This window comes from Melopsittacus undulatus, chromosome 4, assembly GCF_012275295.1.
Source record: "Melopsittacus undulatus isolate bMelUnd1 chromosome 4, bMelUnd1.mat.Z, whole genome shotgun sequence".
Lineage (NCBI taxonomy): Eukaryota > Metazoa > Chordata > Aves > Psittaciformes > Psittaculidae > Melopsittacus > Melopsittacus undulatus.
In genome coordinates this window covers 33246412-33266437 of record NC_047530.1, presented here as the reverse complement: position 1 = coordinate 33266437, position 20026 = coordinate 33246412, and positions in this window count along the sequence as shown.

Here is a 20026-nt window from a genome sequence, read left to right as displayed (position 1 = left end):
AAAATATACAATGACTGATGGTATTAGAGCATAGAATCATAGAATAGTTAGGGTTGGAAAGGACCTTAAGATCATCTAGTTCCAACCCTCCTGCCATGGGCAGGGACACCTCACACTAAACCATATCACCCAAGGCTCTGTCCAACCTGGTCTTGAACACCGCCAGGGATGGAGCATTCACCACCTCCCTGGGCAACCCATTCCAGTACCTCACCACCCTAACAGTAAAGAATTTCTTCCTTATATCCAGTCTAAACCCCTGCTGTTTAAGTTTCAACCCGTTACTCCTTGTCCTATGTAGATTCAATAGAAGTTAAGTTCTGGTCCCAGTATCATTGTGTTCTATGGATAATTCTTCCAAAAACTAAAGCTTTATGGTTTGCTAATTCAGGTAAGGACCACAGTATTTGGTGGCCTTCAAGACTGAGAGCAGTGCTGTTACAGAAAGCTGTTATAAGACAGTCTAAGTTCATTCAGTTGTAGAATTTATTTCTGTGGTAGAGTCTGTCATGGCTTGACAGGAAGTTATAAAATGATGGATAATTTAGATGAGTGACATTCTTGAAAAAGCATCTACCCTTTGATTGGAGAAAAACAACTTGTTAAAAATAGTTTGAAATCCGGATATATTAATTAAACTAGGAAAATGGAAAGGAAAGATCCTACCAAAATGAATTCTGATGATGCACAGCAACCAGCCTTTCTTTGTCTATGAAACATTTCCACTAAGCAGAGAAAGTGAATCTGGGTTTGTAAATGCTATGTCCCTTAAATGAGCCCTGAAAAGGCTGAACAGCTTCCATGGGACCAGGAGTTCTCCTCAATAATTAGAGAGTATGTAAGAGCTGTATTTAGGTGGTGAGGTTGGTAGTACAGAATGATCCTTTTTTGTTGTGATACAGAGGTTTGGGGTTATTTCATTCCCAAATGACTGCAATTTCCTTAGACTGGTAATGTGATTCCTACTGCCCAATTAAATTTTGCCTGGTGTACCTGTGGGGATTCAGTTATGTGCACTGCCTCTGCAAACAGCACTCTGTGTGTGTCAAGTGTTTTCAAGTAAAGTAAGGAAATTACTGAGGGTGTGCTTTACTGTGGTGGTTGACCTTAAAAAGACCAGGGCTGTCAGAGTCTCTTCCTTCTTGGTTTCAGTTCCAGTCCCTCTGGAATACAGAAAGGAACAAATGGGAGGGAAGAATGAGAGGTCATCTTATAGAAATAAAGCCCAGACCAAATAGGGAAACCCTTCGTAAGTCATATTTCGCCTACAAGGACAGGAGAAAGAGAGAAATCAATAGCTGAAATTAAAAAAAAAAAAAAGAGTGATTATTTGACTTTGGCAGGGTCATAAAAGTAGACAGCAATGGAGTAAAATAGATGGGGAGCTTCCATATCCTTCAACATGTTGAAGAGGGGAACTGAATGTTACACTCAAGCTCTCTCCTACTGCTTGTAAGCCAATTGTTATTTCCCCCCCTGCTTCCCAATAACTTCCCTTTTCTTCGATGTTGATGCAAGAATTTAAATAGATAAAATAATAAGGAAAATTCCCTTTTTCAACTAATCAAGCTTTGCTGTTTGTAACCCTTGGTGTTATATTCTTCTGACATTTTTCAGTTGTTCACTCACAATGTCTGGACGAACAGTCCCTCCAATAGAGACTTGAATTGCTCTACCCTCAACCCCAAGTCAGTGATCCTCTTTTTCATCCTCTTCCCTTGCACTTGTTTACAGTCCTTCAAGACTTTTTTATCTATCAGGGAGCACTGAAATATCAGAAGCCCATATTTTCCCATTTCAGGTCATGCTTAGCTAGAAAAGGAAAGCTTCGACAAATGGCAAAGTATTTTTGATGATACTAGTACACGTCATGTTTTCTGCCTTTGTCATTAGAGCATGCCTACATGGTAAACATGACACCTAGAAAAGTAGGAGGTAGTTTAGAAAAAGGAATGCTGGCTAAAAAAGATGTTAAAGGAACAAAGCAGGTAAGAATTGAGGTGAAAAAAATGTCAGAGACAGGTAATGAGGAAGCTGCTTTGAACAAAGAGAGAATTCCAGTTGTATAGCACTGCAGCGATGAGGAGCTCTATAGTTTATGACTTTATGTGCCTGAACTCAAAGGAGTTAGTCTATTTTTTGAGTTAATGAGTAAGGAAGTCTGTAACTTACTGGGCAGCTGAAAATATGCAGTAATTGCTACTGACAATGAAATAAACTTTTATTAGGAGTTCAAATTTTAGCTTTTTATTAAAGCTTTCTTATGCTATGTGAACAAATGCTGAAAAGCATGTGGAAATAGCCTGCAGAAGGTGCCTCAGGTGTTAAGGTGGTATGGGTAGTTATGTAAGGGTAGAGGAGCAGCATTTGGTGCGAAGGACAAAGTTCAGAAAAGATTACAGTCACAATTGTGACAGTACAAGTAAGAGTGTGTATGTCTCTGTGTGTGAGAGGGGTGATCCAAATCCTTTAGCCAACCCATAGCCTGTAATGGAGTAGGACAGGGGAAGAGATGCTCTTTGGAACTTCTGCATTAGTCAAAAGTGCCTGAGTGCAGGTGCAGACAGGATGCTGCACCTAGATTGTTCTAGCTTGCACTGAGCACTGGATATTTATGCTTTCCCTTTTTCATTCTATGCTTCTCAGATTTAAGTAAAAAAAAGAAAAAGATTTGCCAAATCACTTTTTTTTTCCTCCCTAATGGTTTTGGCAAGATACAGACTGGGTTTTGTCACCTGTAATAAGGCTAGTGATCACTTTTAAAATAATTTCTCTGGATTTGACTGCAAGTAATCACAAAGTAAAATGCTTCACTATGCAAGTAGAGGATACAGGAATTAACTTTTCAGGACACTGTCAGAAAATAGAGCTATAACAACATTAGAGAATGAAGCAACTCGTGCATACACATTTTAAAGCATAATGTTCTGTAGTGGAGGAATTTTCATGCTTATCTGAGTTCTTTTCTTTTTGTCAGTAAGTGCAGTAAAATGTATTAAAGTCCAAGTTCAATTAAAAAAAAATAAACCTTTCAGTGCTTACCTTTTCTCAAAACTGTCTCCAGCATTTAAAGAGCTACACAGTAGTACAAGGAAACATGAATTTGTGTTTGATAATCTGTTTTTAAAAGTAGCTTGGCAAAAAGGAAGCATAACCCTCCAAAAGTTTGAGTCTTCATTTCCTTAAGAAGTACTATCTTTTCTTGAAATCTTTGGATTTTTGGAATAGAAGGACATCTTTCATTCAAAACACAAAAGCTTTGATATTCTCTAAATCTTGAGGAGTGAGAATTGGAGAAAAGAACAGGTAGTAAGTAGGAAAGCAAAATATTCTTATCCCCAGTAAATTAATGGCTCTTCTGCCATGACAGTTTGTAACAGTGGAAGTGTCTAATGTGTCATCCTTGCTGTATGCAGAAGTGAGGACTAAATTCAGTGCAAGTGTCTATTAGAAAAACGCAAAGTGCTGAATGCTTTGTAAGTAGCCCTTAAGTTTAGTGATGGGATGCAACTCTGTTCAGAGTAAGGGGAAGTTAAGGGTTTTTTGTCTTGAGGCTGTTAGTGAAGGATGTCATTCTCTATCTATAATGGATGTAATACTCCATGCAAAGTATTAAAATAATGAGTGACGATGCTAAGGTTTCTGCTGTTAGAAATCTTTGCCACTAGTATTCAGGTACTCATGGCTCCTGCAGCCTCTGCCAATACTTAATGTCAGGAGTTCTGAGCTGTGTTCATTATGGCTTCAATATTTAGTGAATTACTTGTTGGCTTCTGCTGTATGGGTGAAGGCTTCATGCCTACTAACACAGGAGCATTTTGGAGAAGACAGAGTTCAAATAAAGATTAAAACTAAACAAAATATACTGGTTTGAATTTAAGGAGATATAATGAACTTACCTAAGTCTAAAAATAAAATAAATGTGGGGCTCATGGCATTTATTCCTCAGCACTTGCAGTTACTCAGTATCTGTTCTGGACAGTGCAGAGAGGTCAGGGTCTATATGTGGTTGCTCAGAAAAGATGTAGATGATACTGCGTATCTTAGAGCTGGGAAATGAAAAATATTCATGACAGTATGTCTTACATACTGTAAAATGGGTGAACTAATTTATTATGCTGCTCAGAAGCTCTTTGTTCTAGAATCAAAATAACAGATCAAAGAAGTCAGTTGTTTACTAACGGTCTTAGAAGGGCTTCAGTCTTTAACAGAATGAGAACTGTTGGCTGTGGGTGAGCTGGAAAATATATTCACATGTATTCCTGGGGTGTTACATTTTTCTTTAATGAGTGATCATAAACACCTCTTTCATATGCCATGTCTAAAAATCTGTTCTTACCACTAAGAATTTACTGTGTGGCTTGGCGATTTCAGCCACACTCTGTTGGTTTTAAGAAGTTGCTCCCTTAGGGAAAAATTGTGGTAGTGGTGGCAGTGATGCCTGTCAGAAGTATCAGTCTACACTAAGTTATCTTCTTTATGGACTGTAATACTGTCCGGAGCCATTTTGTTAATATATCATCATAGAATCATAGAACAGTTAGGGCTGGAAAGAACCTTACGATCATCTAGTTCCAACCCCCCTGCCATGGGCAGGGACACCTCACACTAAACCATGCCACCCAAGGCTTCATCCAACCTGGCCTTGAACACTGCCAGGGATGAAGCATTCACTACCTCCCTGGGCAACCCATTCCAGTGTCTCACCACCCTTACAGTAAAGAACTTCTTCCTTATATCCAATCTAAACTTCCACTGTTTAAGTTTTAACCCATTACCCCTTGTCCTATCACTACAGTCCCTAATGAAGAGTCCCTCCCCAGCATCCCTGTAGGCCCCCTTCAGATACTGGAAGGCTGCTACGAGCTCTCCACGCAGCTTTCTCTTTTCCAGACTGAACAGCCCCAACTTTCTCAGCCTGCTGCTCTGAATCTCTTCTCTGCCAACCTGTAGCTGTGCCTGGGATTGCTCTGCCCCAGCTGGAGGACTTTGCACTTGGCATGGTTAAACTTCATAAGGTTGGCATCAGCCCGTGTCACAAGCATGTCAAGGTCCCTCTGGATGGCATTCCTTCTCTCCAGCATATCAACTGAAACACACAGCTTGGTGTCATCGGCAAACTTGCTGAGGGCACGCTCAATCCCACTGTCCATGTCACTGACAAAGTTGTTGAACAAGACCAGTCCCAGCACTGATCCCTGAGGGACACCACTCGTTACTGGTCTCCAGCTGGACATTGAGCCACTGACCACAACTTTTTGCATGTGGCCATCCAGCCAGTTCTTTATCCACCGAGTAGTCCACCTATCAAATTGATGTCTCTCCAATTTAGAGACAAGGATGTCGTGTGGGACAGTGTCAAACGCTTTGCACAAGTCCAGGTAGATGACATCAACTTCTCTACCCCTATCCATCAGTTCCGCAGCCCCATCGTAGAAGGCCACCAAATTGGTCAGGCAGGATTTCCCCTAGTAAAGCCATGCTGGCTCTCACCAAGCACCTTGTTGTTTTTCATGTGCCTTATCATGCCTTCCAGGAGAATCTGTTGCAAGATTTTGCCAGGCACAGAGGTGAGACTGACTGGTCTGTAATTCCCCGGGTCATCCATTTTCCCCTTCTTGAAAATGGGGGTTATATTTCCCTTTTCCCAGTTGTCAGGAACTTCACCTGACTGCCATGATATTTCAAATATGATGGCCAGTGGCTTTGCAACTTCATTCACCAGCTCCTTCAGGACCCACAGATGGATTTAATCAGGTCCCATGGACTTGTGTATGTTTAGGTTTTTAAGATGGTCTTGAACCAGATCCTATCCTACAGTGGGCCCAAGGTCTTCATTCTCACAGTCCCTGCGTCCGCCTTCCAAGACTTGGGTGGTGTGGTCAGAGCCTTTGCCAGTGAAGACTGAGGCAAAAAAGTCATTAAGAATCTCAGCCTTCTCCAAATTGAGGATAGCCAGTTCTCCTGATAGCTTCTGGAGAGGGACCACGTTGTCCCTACTCTGTCTTTTATTTGCAATGTAATTATGGAATCCCTTCCTGTTATCTTTAACGTCCCTAGCCAAGTTTAATACTAACTGGGCCTTAGCTAACCTGGTCCCTAGCTTCCCCAACAACATCCCTGTATTCTTCCCAGGCCACCTGTCCTTGCTTCCACCTTTTATAAGCCTCTTTATTTCTTCAAAGCTTCCTCAGGAGCTCCTTATCCATCCAAGGAGTCCTCCTGGCCCTCCAGCTGCACATCCTTCTAGTTGGGATGCAACACTCCTGAGCTTGTAGTAGGTGATCCTTGAATATCAACCAACAGCCTTGGCCCCACTTCTTACAGCCCTGAGGATCTCGATTTTGACCATCTCATGATTGCTGCAATCAAGGCTGCCCTGGAGCATCACATTTCCAATCAGCCCTTCCCTGTTGGTGAGCACAAAGTCAAGCAGGGCACCTCTCCTTGTCAGCTCCTCTATTACTTCCAGAAGGAAGTTGTATTCCACACAGTCGAGGAACCACCTGGATTGCTTGTGCCGGGCTGCACCATCCTCCTACAGATATCAGGGTGGTTGAAGTCCCCCATGAGAACAAGGGCCTGCGAGTGTGAGGCTGTGCCTATCTGTCTGTAGAGTGCTTCATCCACAGATTCCTCTTTATCAGGCAGTCTGTAACAGATCCCCACAGTAATGTCCCCCATCGCTGTTCTCCCTTTAACCCTGACCCACAAACTCTCTGTTGACTGCTCACCTGTGTCCAGACAGAGTTCCATACTCTCCAGCCTATCCCTAACATGAATAGCAACTCCCACTCCCTGCCTGCTGGGCCTGTCTTTTCTAAAGAGCCTGTAACCTTCCATTCCAACACTCCAGTCATAGGATCCATCCCATCATTTTTCTGTGATGCCTATTATATCATACTCCCATAGATGTGCACACAACTCTAATTCCTCTTGTTTTTCCCCATGCTACAGGCGTTTGTATAGAGGCATCTGAGCCGAGCTCCAAATGAAGCCAGATCATTGTCTGGAGCAGCTGGAATATCTCTGTATTGCTCTGAGCATTTATTATAGGTGCTGGCAGCTGACTGGGTGTGTTGGGATGGAATAATGCCCCCCTCCCCCAATATATCTTGTTTAAAGCATCCTTGACCAGCCTGGCAAGCCTCCTACCAAAACCACTCTTCCCTTTCATTTTCAGACCAGCTCCACCAACCCCAGTAGACCTGGCCTACTAAATTAAGTCCCATGTTTGAGATACCCAAACCGCTGACTATGGCATCACTCTTCTAACCAATTATTAACCTGGCCAATCCTCCTAGCATTTTTAAGGTCCTCCCCTATATCCTGGAGAATTGACAAAAAGAAATCTTAGCTCCAGAGCCTCTAACCACCTCTCCCAGGGCTCTGTGGTCCTTATGTTCTCCAGGCTACTGCTATCTATATCACTAGCACCAACACAGATCACTAGAAGTGGGTAACAGTCAGTGGGACTTACTAGAGCAGGCAGCCTCTCTGCAACATCCCTGATTCGTGTCCCTGGTAGGCAACACACCTCCCTTGCGACTGGGTCAGGCCGACAGATGAGCGCTTCTGTCCCTTTCAAAGTATAGCCCCCTACTACTATGACCCGCTGCTTTTTCCTGGCAGCACCAGTAGTAATCTTCTTTAGCAGTGCATCAGCCAGCTGTTCATGATGCAAGGGTGTTTCCCCATCAGCTCCCTGCAGAACACCAAAGCGGTTCAGGGCAGGGACAACAGATTTAAGAGGAAGCCCCTTGCTTTTAATTGTCCTCTTCCTCATTTTTTTTTTTTTTTTTTTTTGTTACTGTTTCCCATCTTCCTGGGTTAGTGGCCTCCTTCTTCCCTCCATGAGCTACAGTGGACGCTTAAGGTCCATGCACAGTTTGGGCCCGGAGCCAGCAGTCCTGCTTCCTCTCAGCTTCCCTGACATCTTGCAGCCTATCGACAGCATCCGGTAGCTCAGCCACCTGCTGCAGGAGGGCCTGCACCAGGGAGCACCGAGTGGAGCCCTGCCCATTGCGCACCCTCCCCTCACCAGAACAGTGCAGGCGCTCTCTCCACTCCGAGCTCTGCACTGCAGCCTCCCCTCTCATCGGCTCTGTCTGGGTGCCTGTGCTGGCCACCGCCTGGGCAGCCAGAGCGGAGCTCCCAGAGCAGGCCCTGGTCATACGGTGAGTGCTCACCATCCTGCTCTCCTACCAGCACAAACAACATCGACCCACCCTGGTCATTCGCGCTCCTTGGGTCAGGTTTTTAACGATTCAGGGCTGGTGCCGTCCCTCCTGACTCCGCCCCCTGTGAGTCCCTGCTCACCTCAGCTGAGCTGCCGGCTCCTGGGCAAGTCCTTTTGAGGACTTGAGGCTCCCTCGGTGGTTCTCGTCGCTGAGTTGAGGCTCCTGGACGCTGAGCTTCCCCCCGCAAATCCGGTGTTGCAGGCGTCCTCTCTCACCTCAACAACTGATGTAGCCCTCTGGGTTATATTGAGCTCTGATTTGACTGAGAGACTTGGGCAGATGCATCTGTATCATGCAATGAAGGAGGGGTTTACTGCTCTAGCTCTCCGTATCTGATACATTTGTGGATCTCCCAGTATAATTCAGTTTCCTCCCCTTTTCCATGTATCGGATCCCTCAAAGGCTTTCAGCGGGGTACTATTGTTAAAATACATATAAAAACCATTAGGTGAATTAAAGAGCAAGTTATCTCCACTGATTATAGAGAGAGATGAAACAATTAGCGTGGATATAGATTCTTGCAGCTTAAAGTCTATAAAGACTGGATAAATTAATATTACCTTAACTTTAAGGGCCAGCCTCATTTTGGCTTTCATACCACACTCAGCACCAGAGCCAATAGGCTGCATCTTAAGACCTGCAAGGTTTATGTGAGCAGATAGCATTTCCTTGACTACACACCACGCGTTATATTTCAGCAGCCTGGTTTAAAATTAAAAGTTTGGTCAATCATAGAAAACAGCACAGCAGAGCTGGCAGAAAGTTCCACATGACATGTGGTCAATATCCTTCCCCCTGCGGAGAGCTGACACTGGTGTGGTTACATCTGGCAGGGTTTTCTCACTGTTAGTGCATAGGCTGGATGTCATTTCTGTTTGAAATTTCCCTGGATGCACTGTCACCTGATAAGGCTGACTTCCCAGCCTCTGAACTAAAAAGTGGTTGCACTTAAATGAAATAATAAATACAAAATGCATATGAGGTATGAATATTTAACCAGTAATGTTAGCTCTGTGCTATTCACGTAGACTTCAAATTTTGTAAGCAGCAGGGTAGAGGAGCAACTTTAGGAGCAGGAGTACTTACTAAATATTTTTTCAAAGGAAAAGGGTCGCTGTGATCTTAAAATGAGCTCAATATTTTTATGCTCTATCCTGTGGGAAAGGGGATTCAATGAGGCAGATTATAACAGGATCTTCTGTCTTTTTCCTTCACTTGTATATGCATGGAAAGTTGACTTTTGAACCTCCAAATCTCCCTCAAGAACTGTGGGAAGTAGGAGGCATCCAGAACACCCAACAGGCAGAAAGATATGACTGAAAGAAAGTTTGTTTTCCTGCAGTTCTGAATCCTGGTTTAGACCTTCTGGAGTTTGCAGCACAACTAGAAGGTGAATTAATTACATGTGGCTCTATAACAATAAATCAGTGAGTTTGACTAGAAGAACTGGGTATATGGGAGCATTTTGATTGTGGTGCCTGATACCTGAAATTAATTTTTCAGATACAGGTTTCTACTCTGCCTAATATACAACTTTCCCATTTCCTGCATTCTTGAGATATGGCTGAAATAAGATTATATTCTTCTTGTTCTTATACTGACAGTAGTTTTCTTCTCCCACATTACATATAACAGTGTAGGAGGGCAGAGTGAAAAAATCATGAAGATTCCAGTCTTCCCAGCTTTGTGGTGAGTTACACTGCTTTTCAGTGCTTCATTTTCTCCAGCTATGAAATTGCTTTAGCAGTATTTAGTAACCTGACATAATGGTGTAAGCTTGGCTCATAAAAGTAGTACATGAAGGTTATATGTAGTTCATTAGTGGAACTTAGAACTTGTGCTGTTCTGTAGCAGGGAAATGGAATGGTCATGTTAATGGGACAGCTTCTTAAAATTGCTTTACAGCTGTTTGCATTACTGTATTATACCTAAAAGAAGTCTCTCTGTTTAGAACTTAAATTTATTTTAAATGAAAAAGCAGAAACCCCCCAACCAGCCTGAGTTCAGCCTGCGGCACCCAGTGTTACAGCTGATGTCAGCAGGTCATGTAAGCAGCCCAGGGCACGCAGGGTTAGAGCAGAGCAGGGGGGAAACTTGTGTCAGGGCAGGCCTAGTGCTTGCCGGAGGGGAGACCTGGAATTTATTTCTATCTGTGGTGTTCTGTTGCAGTTTAATAGAAGCACCTTTTGGATAATCTTCAAAGTGCAGTCTCCAAGGGTGATGACAGTAAGAATTTCTGAAGAGAAGCAATCAGTATAATCTGACAGATAGGAATTCCATGGAAATACATCTGCTTTTTTGGAAGAGCTGAACACATTAAGAGTATTGAGAGTAACGTTGCAGGAGTGAGAGGGCAAAGTAGAGGGAGTACAGAAAAACATTTATTTACACACAATTGTCCAGGCAAAAAATGCTTATGTTATAGGAGGCTGGACTGAAGTGACTATCTGTGGCACTACTTTTAATTGCTTTTTGTAAGAAGCATTTTTTAACCTGCTGGCAAACTTTTGAAAAGCTCAGTCAGTCTAGGGGGGGGGGAAAAAATCTCTGTGTTTGGCTATATTTATTTATACTGCATAATGTAAAAACCATTTGTTCCCTGAATAGAAATTTATAATTAAAACAAATTAGAAAATGGCTGGGAGATTTTTATGAGGAAATAAGTATATATGGATGGGTTGGTTTTCTGAACATGAGGTTTTGTAGTTTCTTTATAGTTGCTTAATTCCCCTTTAGGGTTTAAAACGCAGTGTATACAATTATTTATGAGATACTGGAGTATGATAAATAGAGCATTCTGACATTAAAAAAATACCCCCAAGCCCACCCAAAGAAAGCTAAGGATGTATATTACATGCCTGCTTTTTATTAATCCTGACCTTGATTATTAAACTCAGAGTAATCAGAAATACAGAAGAAGTTATGCTGTTCTTTGTAGGAGTAATTTAGTAGAAGCATGTTTAATTTGCTGGCCTGACGTGACAAATCTTGTTCTACCTTTTTCAGATTTATCCTCTGTGAAATCCTTGTAAATATTCAATTTATTCTTCATACACCCTGCATGAAGAAATAGATGCATAGAATAGTATCACCAGGGTCAATGAATCCAGTCCTACACAATTTTGTAATAGACGTTTAGTCTGTAATGGTCTAGAGAGCAACCCTCTCTCAAGCCAACACATTCACAGCAGTCTACATGAGCTGCACATCCAGATGGGACTAAAAGCTGTAACCCTAATGTGCATCCCATAGCTACATGTTCTGCAGTGTCAGAGAAACATGAACGATACTACCCATGGTTACAGTTTCTTCCTTGTAATTTAAAAGAAGGCTGACCACTTGATTTTTTTACAAGAACTATTAAAAATGTTCAAATGTCTTCCTAAACACCTTTTAAAATATTTAAAAAAATTTTTTTAAATGATTTATTTTTGCTCCCATGACAGTGTTCTTGTCTGCAATGCTCTCCCTACACCCTACGTCTTTAGGGGCTGCAATATCTTTCAGTTGGCCTTTTTCCACAGTTCTTAGGTCTAGCTTAGCTAGTTTTGCACACTCTGTGTGAGGTTTACGTTTCATTCATTCTGCATGTTGCCAGCTGTTGCATCTGTACCTCAAGTATCTACTGCACAGCTCCCATGCCTCTCTTCTTTCTTGTCTTTGACACTGGTGATTAGTTCTGTGCTCTGCTGTCCAGCTGCATCTGGTACCTGGTAATGGTAAAGAGCTGTGATGCTGCATCCTATGCCAGCAGCTATGGGTGAGCTCTCTTTGTCATCCCTTGGGAAAGCTCACCCTCTTTGCTACATAATGCTTTGTCCTCCACACCACAACATGGCTACATATACAGATTTATTCCAGACCCATCACCCAGTGGTGAAGGAACATGCCAGGAGCAAAGCAGGTCTAGACATCTACAGAGCCCCATGAACCAGCACATTCGGGGTGGCTATGACTTTGAATCCTTACTCTGCAGCTGTTGAAGGAGGTGTCTTATGTGCCTGTAGGGGTGTGCAGACCAGAAGGCTGTCACAGGAACTGCCTTTTGTGAGCAACTGTTGCTCTGATAACTGTGTTAGTTTTTTTTCACTGTCACCTTGGGTTGGTTCTGACTTCTTGAGGCAGCACCTGGTGTTTGAATACAAAGGTAATTTTCTTTTGAAGTTGACTGTTTTTCAGTGAGATTGTGAACATGGTGCACATGTGTATTAATTTTTTACTTTACCATAAGATGTGTCACTGGAAAGGGGCAGAAACATATTTCTTCTTTAGAAGACAAAATGGCATAGAAAGGTCAACACTGGAATAATATGTTCCCTTCATTAGACTTATTTCATAGGGTCTGCATGCTCACTTCTGGAGCCAGTATGAATTGGTGGATATTGTTCTGTACATTTTAATATCAGGGTGAATGTTTTGCTATGTGGAACTTGTAGGAATCGTAAAACCTAATAACACTAAATAAAATAAGCCCTAACTGCCAACGACCTCATTACATAGCAAGGCAAGTGAACGAACAAACGTGTGCATAGAATAAACAGGCAGGATTAATGCCTAAAAATGCACTGGCATTCAGAACAAAGCAAAATGCAGTTCAAACAGAAGATTGGTGGAGCTGTTGGAACTTACTTTAAAAATACAAAGCCAAGAAAATATATAGCTAAAAAAGTAAAAAGCAGGCTAAAACCACCAGATATTTCTGAAGAAGAGCACTCCAATCCTACACTAACATTAAACACCAAGTATGTTAAATTGAGAATCTGCATTTTCTTTGTATGCACAGAGCAGTGACATGTTGAACAGTGAGCAGGGACTCTTTGCTGCAGTCAGCTTTCGTTTTCACATGTTCACACTCTGTCACCATTATTTTTGTCTTTTTATGTACCAAGAATGGCTGGGAGTGAGAGAAGAATATTCCTGTAAACTCTGTGGGATCCTGTGCCTTTTACAGACTGGAGGTGCATGTTCAGTGTTAGGAGTGTGGTCCTTTAAGCTGCTGCCTTTCATGTAGGAGAGGTGTGTGTCAGTAACACCTTCCTCTGTGCAAGGATGTTGGCTTCTATCAGGGTCCCAGTGTCTGCTTAGCATGGCATTGGGAGGACTGTGGAGGAGCTGCTTTTTGCATAGGCAGGAGACAGCAAACTGGGGGACCCCTAGCATTTTTCCTCTCTAAGAGGCAGGGGCATATAATCATGAAGCCCACAGGATCATTGCAAGAATGTAAAACCATCATCTTGTAGCATGTGTATGAAGCAGTGTTTCCTGTTGAAGCTCTGCACCTATTCCAAGCGTGTTATTGCATTAATTTCTTGGATTTTATGCTTTTGCACTGTAATCTGTTCCATAAATGCAAAGAGGCCTCTGCACTTCCACTGACTGATTAGTAGAGAGCTGAGTAGCATCAGAATTTTTAAGATAATAACGTGAGAAAAACTTAAAGCCAAAATCATGACTGGTGTTAAATGACTGAAATACAGGAGTTAGATAGAATTAGTAATGAGGCAGCACACAACTAGGCTGCTTGGTCTTTAGGATCATCTGTTATCTCCCCTTTGGGAACTAGTTTGCTGCAGACATCAAGCAGGGACAATGCATCCTGCTGTTTCAGAGAACAGAAACAAAGCTTGGAATGTCCTTGTTCTCAGCTTTGATGTCCAGATCATAGTCATTAATGATTTGCTATAGCCTGTAGGTAGATGCTGGCCAAAAGTCTTGGCCTTATTTGTGTCTATTAAAAACATTCAGTGGAGTATCAAGAAATAATATTGCTTTTATGTGATCAGTTATTCAGAGGCACTTCTGTAAATGAAAATAAAATATGTCATCTTGAACAGTTCTCTGTGCTGTACTTAATTGGGTCTCACTGAAGGATGGTGCTCTTCACATTCTGAAACAGGGCTGTACCTTAGCAATGTTGCTGACATCCCTGACCTCTGTGGTGTTGCTGTGTTATCATGGGAAATCAACCTGAAGGATGTAAAGTAGCACGAATCTGAAGTACAGCTCAGTTTCTTTCTATTTTTCTCCTCCTCTCTAATAATCCTGCGATATTTTTTGTACGTTTGTTTGTTCGAGTTATGGATTGGTTTGTTTGTTTTTGTTTCTTCTCCTCTCTTTTCCCCAAGTCCAGCTCTGTGAGACCCAGTTCTCATCAGGAGAAATGAGGCAGAGACAGACTTCAGAGTGGTCCTAGAGAGGACTGGAACTAGTTTTGTTGTTGATTAGATATGGTTCAGATAAGAAATGACTATTCACCGTGGATTATCTGTGTCTGGGAGGAGGTTACTAATTACAATGAAACAATGCATTAAGAAGACTGCCATCCAGGTTCAGAAGAGCTTGGACAGCTGACAACACAGTTTGGTTTTGGATACATAAATTAATGGAAAACTTTTCTATGGCTGTCAGCTGATACACAGACTTTTCAACATTCTTCTGTGTCATGTTTTAAGGTCTTTTGGCATAGGTGCCAGCATGTGGCACCAGGATCTCTATCATAGAACAGGAATAAGTCTGTTCCCATAAACCCTTGGAGGCAGCTCTTCTACTTGGTGATCCTCTCTAGTCCTTCCCTGTCTTTTATTTCATATCAGCCCCAGGAGAATGGTTCTTTCACAAACCCTTTCCTTGAAGAAGGCACCATCTCGGTTGCCAGTCCTTAGCGCTTACATAAAGAAGAGTTTTGTCATTGTCATTACATTCAAAATACAGCAGGCATTCCCTCTAGTTTGTAATCAATTCTCTGCCTGTGCTCTTGGCTCATCTTGTTTTAGGGCAACACAGTGGTATTTATTTTAATACATTATTTACATTTATAGTTCTTACTTTGGAAGAATTGTTGTTGATGCCTGGATTTAATTAGCATAGGACTTGGTAACAACATAATAAAGATTAAATTACAAGCCATTCATTATTCCTTGGGAAATAGTAAGATTTATTAACAGTGTCTCCAAAATTAACTAGCATAAAACTGGTGCTTCTCAGAATTAAAGTGGGAGACACTGGTTTGCTAATTTTTTAGGATGTAATTATGTTGAGAAGGGTTTTTGTTTTTTTTTACTTGGATCAAACTGTCTCAATTCAGATCCATATTTCCATTATATACCATTATGTATTTATTGATAAGCATACTCTAAAAAGATAAAATCCTACATTCTTTTCTAGAATCCAGTGATTGCCTGTGAAATATGAATTATGTTTCCAGAATGGCTGCAAGCAAAGAGGTAAATAGAAGTTCAAATTGTTTTTTTTAATAATCAAATTCCAGTAAAAATATGGAATTATAATCATTCATTCTGTGTCATAGAGAAATTAATTCCTGCTGTAATGGTGGGAACTATAACAATCTTTTTTTTGCTAGGAATATCAAAAGATTAGTTTCTTTTTATGTAAATACTGTAAAACTTGTGAGGTGAGGGTCTTTGAATGCTAAGTGGTTACACCTTTTCAGGGCCTTACCTCGGCATTCACTGTTTCCAGAGCCACTAGTGTCCTTGTAATATTAAAAGTTAACACAAATCTTCAAGGTTTATTAAATATTTGCTAAACTTTCCTTAAATGTTTCTTCCATTTAGTTTTTAAAACTAGAGATGTTGAATTAGTGACACAATTCTTTTATCTTCCTCCCTATTGTCCCTTTGTCCTACTTTTTGCTAGAGGAAGCAAACAACTGAGTGGTTTCCCTTTGGTTTATACTTTTTTTTTCTCAATGGCATTTCAAGACTTCAACTTCTCAAAAGCTGTAACTGTGGAAAAGGATAGCAAAAGGATAAGAAGGCAACAAAAGAAAGTCTGAATGCTATATAATCTATTGCATTCAATTGTAAATAAGAGTGCAAGAAAATATCGGAAGGGTGGAAGGATAATGAAATTCTGTTGAAGCACATTTTGTTAGTTTTGGGTTTAAACTGGGCGGCAAATTTCATCTTTTGGGGATATGAGAACGGTTTGGGATTTTTTAACATGAACTCTTGTCTCTCCTTCCCTCTTTGTATAATCTAAGACTCCATATTGTGTTTTAGCCCTTTCAGAGGCTTAACGAAAAAGAAGACAGAGCCCTAAAGGCCTTGTTTCTCCTCTTAGTTAATATGTGGGCATTGCTTGACTGGAAAAGCTAGCTCCTCTGTTAAAGTAGCACATCTCATGGGCAGAGGTCATATATGACATTTTAACCCATGGGGAGCAACAGGTTGCTATAGAGAACTTCTGTGTTTACTTTGAGCTTCTGTTTTTATTTAGCTTATCACATCTTATCTCTTGAAAGAGTTCTGTTGCTGCATGGGATAATGGGTCCTGACAGCAATTTGCCATTAGAAAAAACCACTTACCCATACCCACTACCACAGATAGCAAAAATATGAATAACAATGCCAGCAGATTTCTGGGCACTCTGTCTTCCTGACATTATTCATTAAATAGAGTATATTTTCATACAATTGGTCAATTACTGCTGTTAACAAATGGTTTATTAGCACATTAACCTGCATTAATAGAGAGTCTTAACTGCCAGAGATAACCAATCTCTCATGCTTTATGGATTGAAGTAATCACTTTGTGTAATGACATGTACAATTTTCTGTATTGAAAAAATGGGGAGGATTTGCAGAGACCTGATTGTGAGACATAGCTGACAGTACTTGCAGTAGGCCCACATGTATAGCATTATTGCTTATTCAGAGTTGTCTGTTGCTCACAAGGCCTTCTGGAGTATTGTAACCACTTGAAAATCTTGGGGAAAAATCTGGTTTTGGACTGATGGAAAAGGGTGGTACAAGAGATCTAGAAGCTGATGTATGTTTCCTGAAGATTACAGGTACTCAGATCTTCTCAAGGTCTGTGATGAGAAGCTTTCTCTCAGTATAGATGGGACTTTTAGAGTAGGAGTCTATATTTGATATCATACTTGATATTTAATAATAATATTTAGTATTTGAAAAATACTCAGGATTCCTGAGCAACTGCTAAGGTATGGTGCCCACTGAAGAAAATCAAGGTACTAAAAAGAGATGGACAGAGAACCACCTAGTGAAATACCACCCAGTACCCCAGAATCTATTGTTGATATGTCTAAATGGACTGCTTTTTTATAATTTTTCCTGTTAATTACCCTCTTAATTCTGAAGTGATAGGGAGGATGACAAGGACAGTCTCTGAAGGCCTGATATATGCTTCATGGTGTAGAGAAAAAGGGTACAAAGCAAAGATAATTCAAAGCTCTGCTGAGTACTAAAACAATGGGCAAGGTATGGCAAGAGGAATCCCTGACCAAAGACATACTTGCTTTAAACACTGCTTTCTCTCTCCAAGTGTGCATGTGCATACCTGGGGAGAGCCTTATGCCAGATGCATCCTGCTCTGCATGCACCCATATGCTTGTATGGAAGAATAGAGAGAAGCTCTTATAGAAGATGGGGGAGTGGAGGATGGAGTGTGTGCTTTCCACTGTGTTACCCTACCATCCAGCCACAAATATGCTTAGTAGGAAAAGTCAAGCCCAACACTTCATCATGTAATAAGAACCAGGACTCTAAGTGTGGCACAGGGTGTAAATTTAAGACTTAAAGCCAGCTAATGCCACACAATGGCTTTTGCAGAGGTGGTGAGCAAGAAGAACCTCCTCAGCACTTCAGAAAGTTCAAATTCATTCCTACCAAGCTGGGGAAGTGGGCAACATTGATATAGTAGAAGGAGATGATCTGTAGGGTAGTTCTTAGTATGTTCCTTGTCTCTGGTGTGTTTTATTTATTCTGTCAGTCAGGACATTATGCACATAGTTTAAGAAGTATCATTAATATAAAATCAATACATAAATGAAGATGTTGATCAGTCATTGCGAGGCCAACAGAGGTAGTGTGTGATGGCCTCCATCAGGTTGCTCTGTGCAATTTGAATTGCTTGAATGGTATGGCAAGGTTTCAGTTTGCTGATTGCACTGGATGGAGAGAAGGACTCCCCATACTTTACCTCCATATTGCACATTTATGTACTACTGGCAGAGAATAAATTTTAGGCTGGGAATTTTATGAGTACCCAAGTGACTCCAGATAACAAGCTCAAAGATTTGGCCTCCTTAATCATTCATACATCTTTAAAAACCCCAGAGGTATCCCTATGCCATAGGCTTCCACAGGTAATGGTCTTTTCATTAATATTTCCTAAATATTTTGCATCTGCCTCTTCATGTTGCTCTGGATGGTACTTAGCAACTGTTCCTCACTAGACTAGGCCAATTGCCTTGTTAAACTTATCTCAGTGAATAAAAATGCTACCTTATTAATACTAAGCCTGACCTTCCTGCTAATTACCATCCTTAGCAAAGGGGCATGTGTCATGCTATTTTACTTTTATAGCTGGCTGTAGCTTTTCATGTTGGACTCGTTAGCACTGACTGCCTTTGAAAATGCCTTTCAATTAATATAATTTTTACATTTTTCTTCCAATTATATTGGAAAGGATCTTGATAAGGAAGAATTGGTGTCTGATGGGAATTGTGGAATCAGGAACCACCAAATAAGTCAGCACAGCTTATATTCCAGTAAAAAGTATTTGTATTAACTTTCAGTCTAATTAAATTAATTGTTCTTTAGGTAAGAATGTTACAGAGTTTAATGATGTTATTAAGTGGTGTTTCTGTTATATGCATTAGATGTGGAATATGAAAACACATGGGCTCTCTTTCAAGTCTTAAGTCACAGCTGCCAACTAGTGCTGGATGAAATTGCTTAGAAGGTGAGATGGCAATGGAAAATAATTTAAATTTTGGAAGACTTTCCAGGGTCTTCAGGAACTTTGATATTACACATTTCTGGATGTGGACTATTCTGCCACCTGCACACAGTTCTAAGCACCCTCAATTCAGGGAAGTTGTGAGTGGTATTCCGTTAGAAGGAATTTCATCTAATATAGCTGTTGATCCTGTGGTCTTTTTGTTAAGCTGAACTCCATGTTCTGTGACAAACTAATTATCCAAATAGCTTCTTTGAGATCAACACTTGGAAATGGGGAAGTCTGCTTTCTTGTTTCCTCTTCTCTGATCAGGTACCTCTAAGACAAGATGCCTCCTTAGGCATCTCATCTGTTATTCTGCATATAACTGCTGTATGGTAGAGCTGTTGAATTTGAATCCATTCCTAATATATAGGATCTGTTAAAACTGTCAGCTGTGTTACTGTTTTTGTGCATCAGCACAGATGCTATCTAGTAAAGAGTTCAGAGATGACCTGATGAGTATGATTTATGTTTGAACTAGATATCTCTTTATTGGATGATTACCAAATGGGATGAGAAATAACCTGTTTTAAGTAAGGTTTAATTAAGAATCATCAAATTAAATGCAATAGAAGGAAATGTGGACATTTGTGCACCGTGATAGCCTGAAACCCTCTCTGGGTACGGTTATTCCAAATAATTTCTTCATTTGTCTCTTTATTTACCTTGTATGTTTATACATCCCTGTTTTTCTCCTTGCTAACAGACAAGCATTTGCAAAAGTGTTCTGAGAGATGACAAGAGACAGAGGGTATATATCCTTTTTAACAGCATCATGAAGCAGTCAGAGGCATCTTGCAGCCATTCTGTGCAGAAACTTGACTGTGGTGTGATGGAGAAAATGGGGAAAGTGCATTATATCAGTGGGTCAAAGGAGATATATTTGTAAGAAAAGATAATGAAAGAGGTGCCTAGATCCTGAAATTTTGGGCTTATGTACCAACCTGAAAATGTGAATTTTGATTTACTACAGCAAATTAAAATTCTTAATATCATGAGTCCTCACAGAAATTCATCAC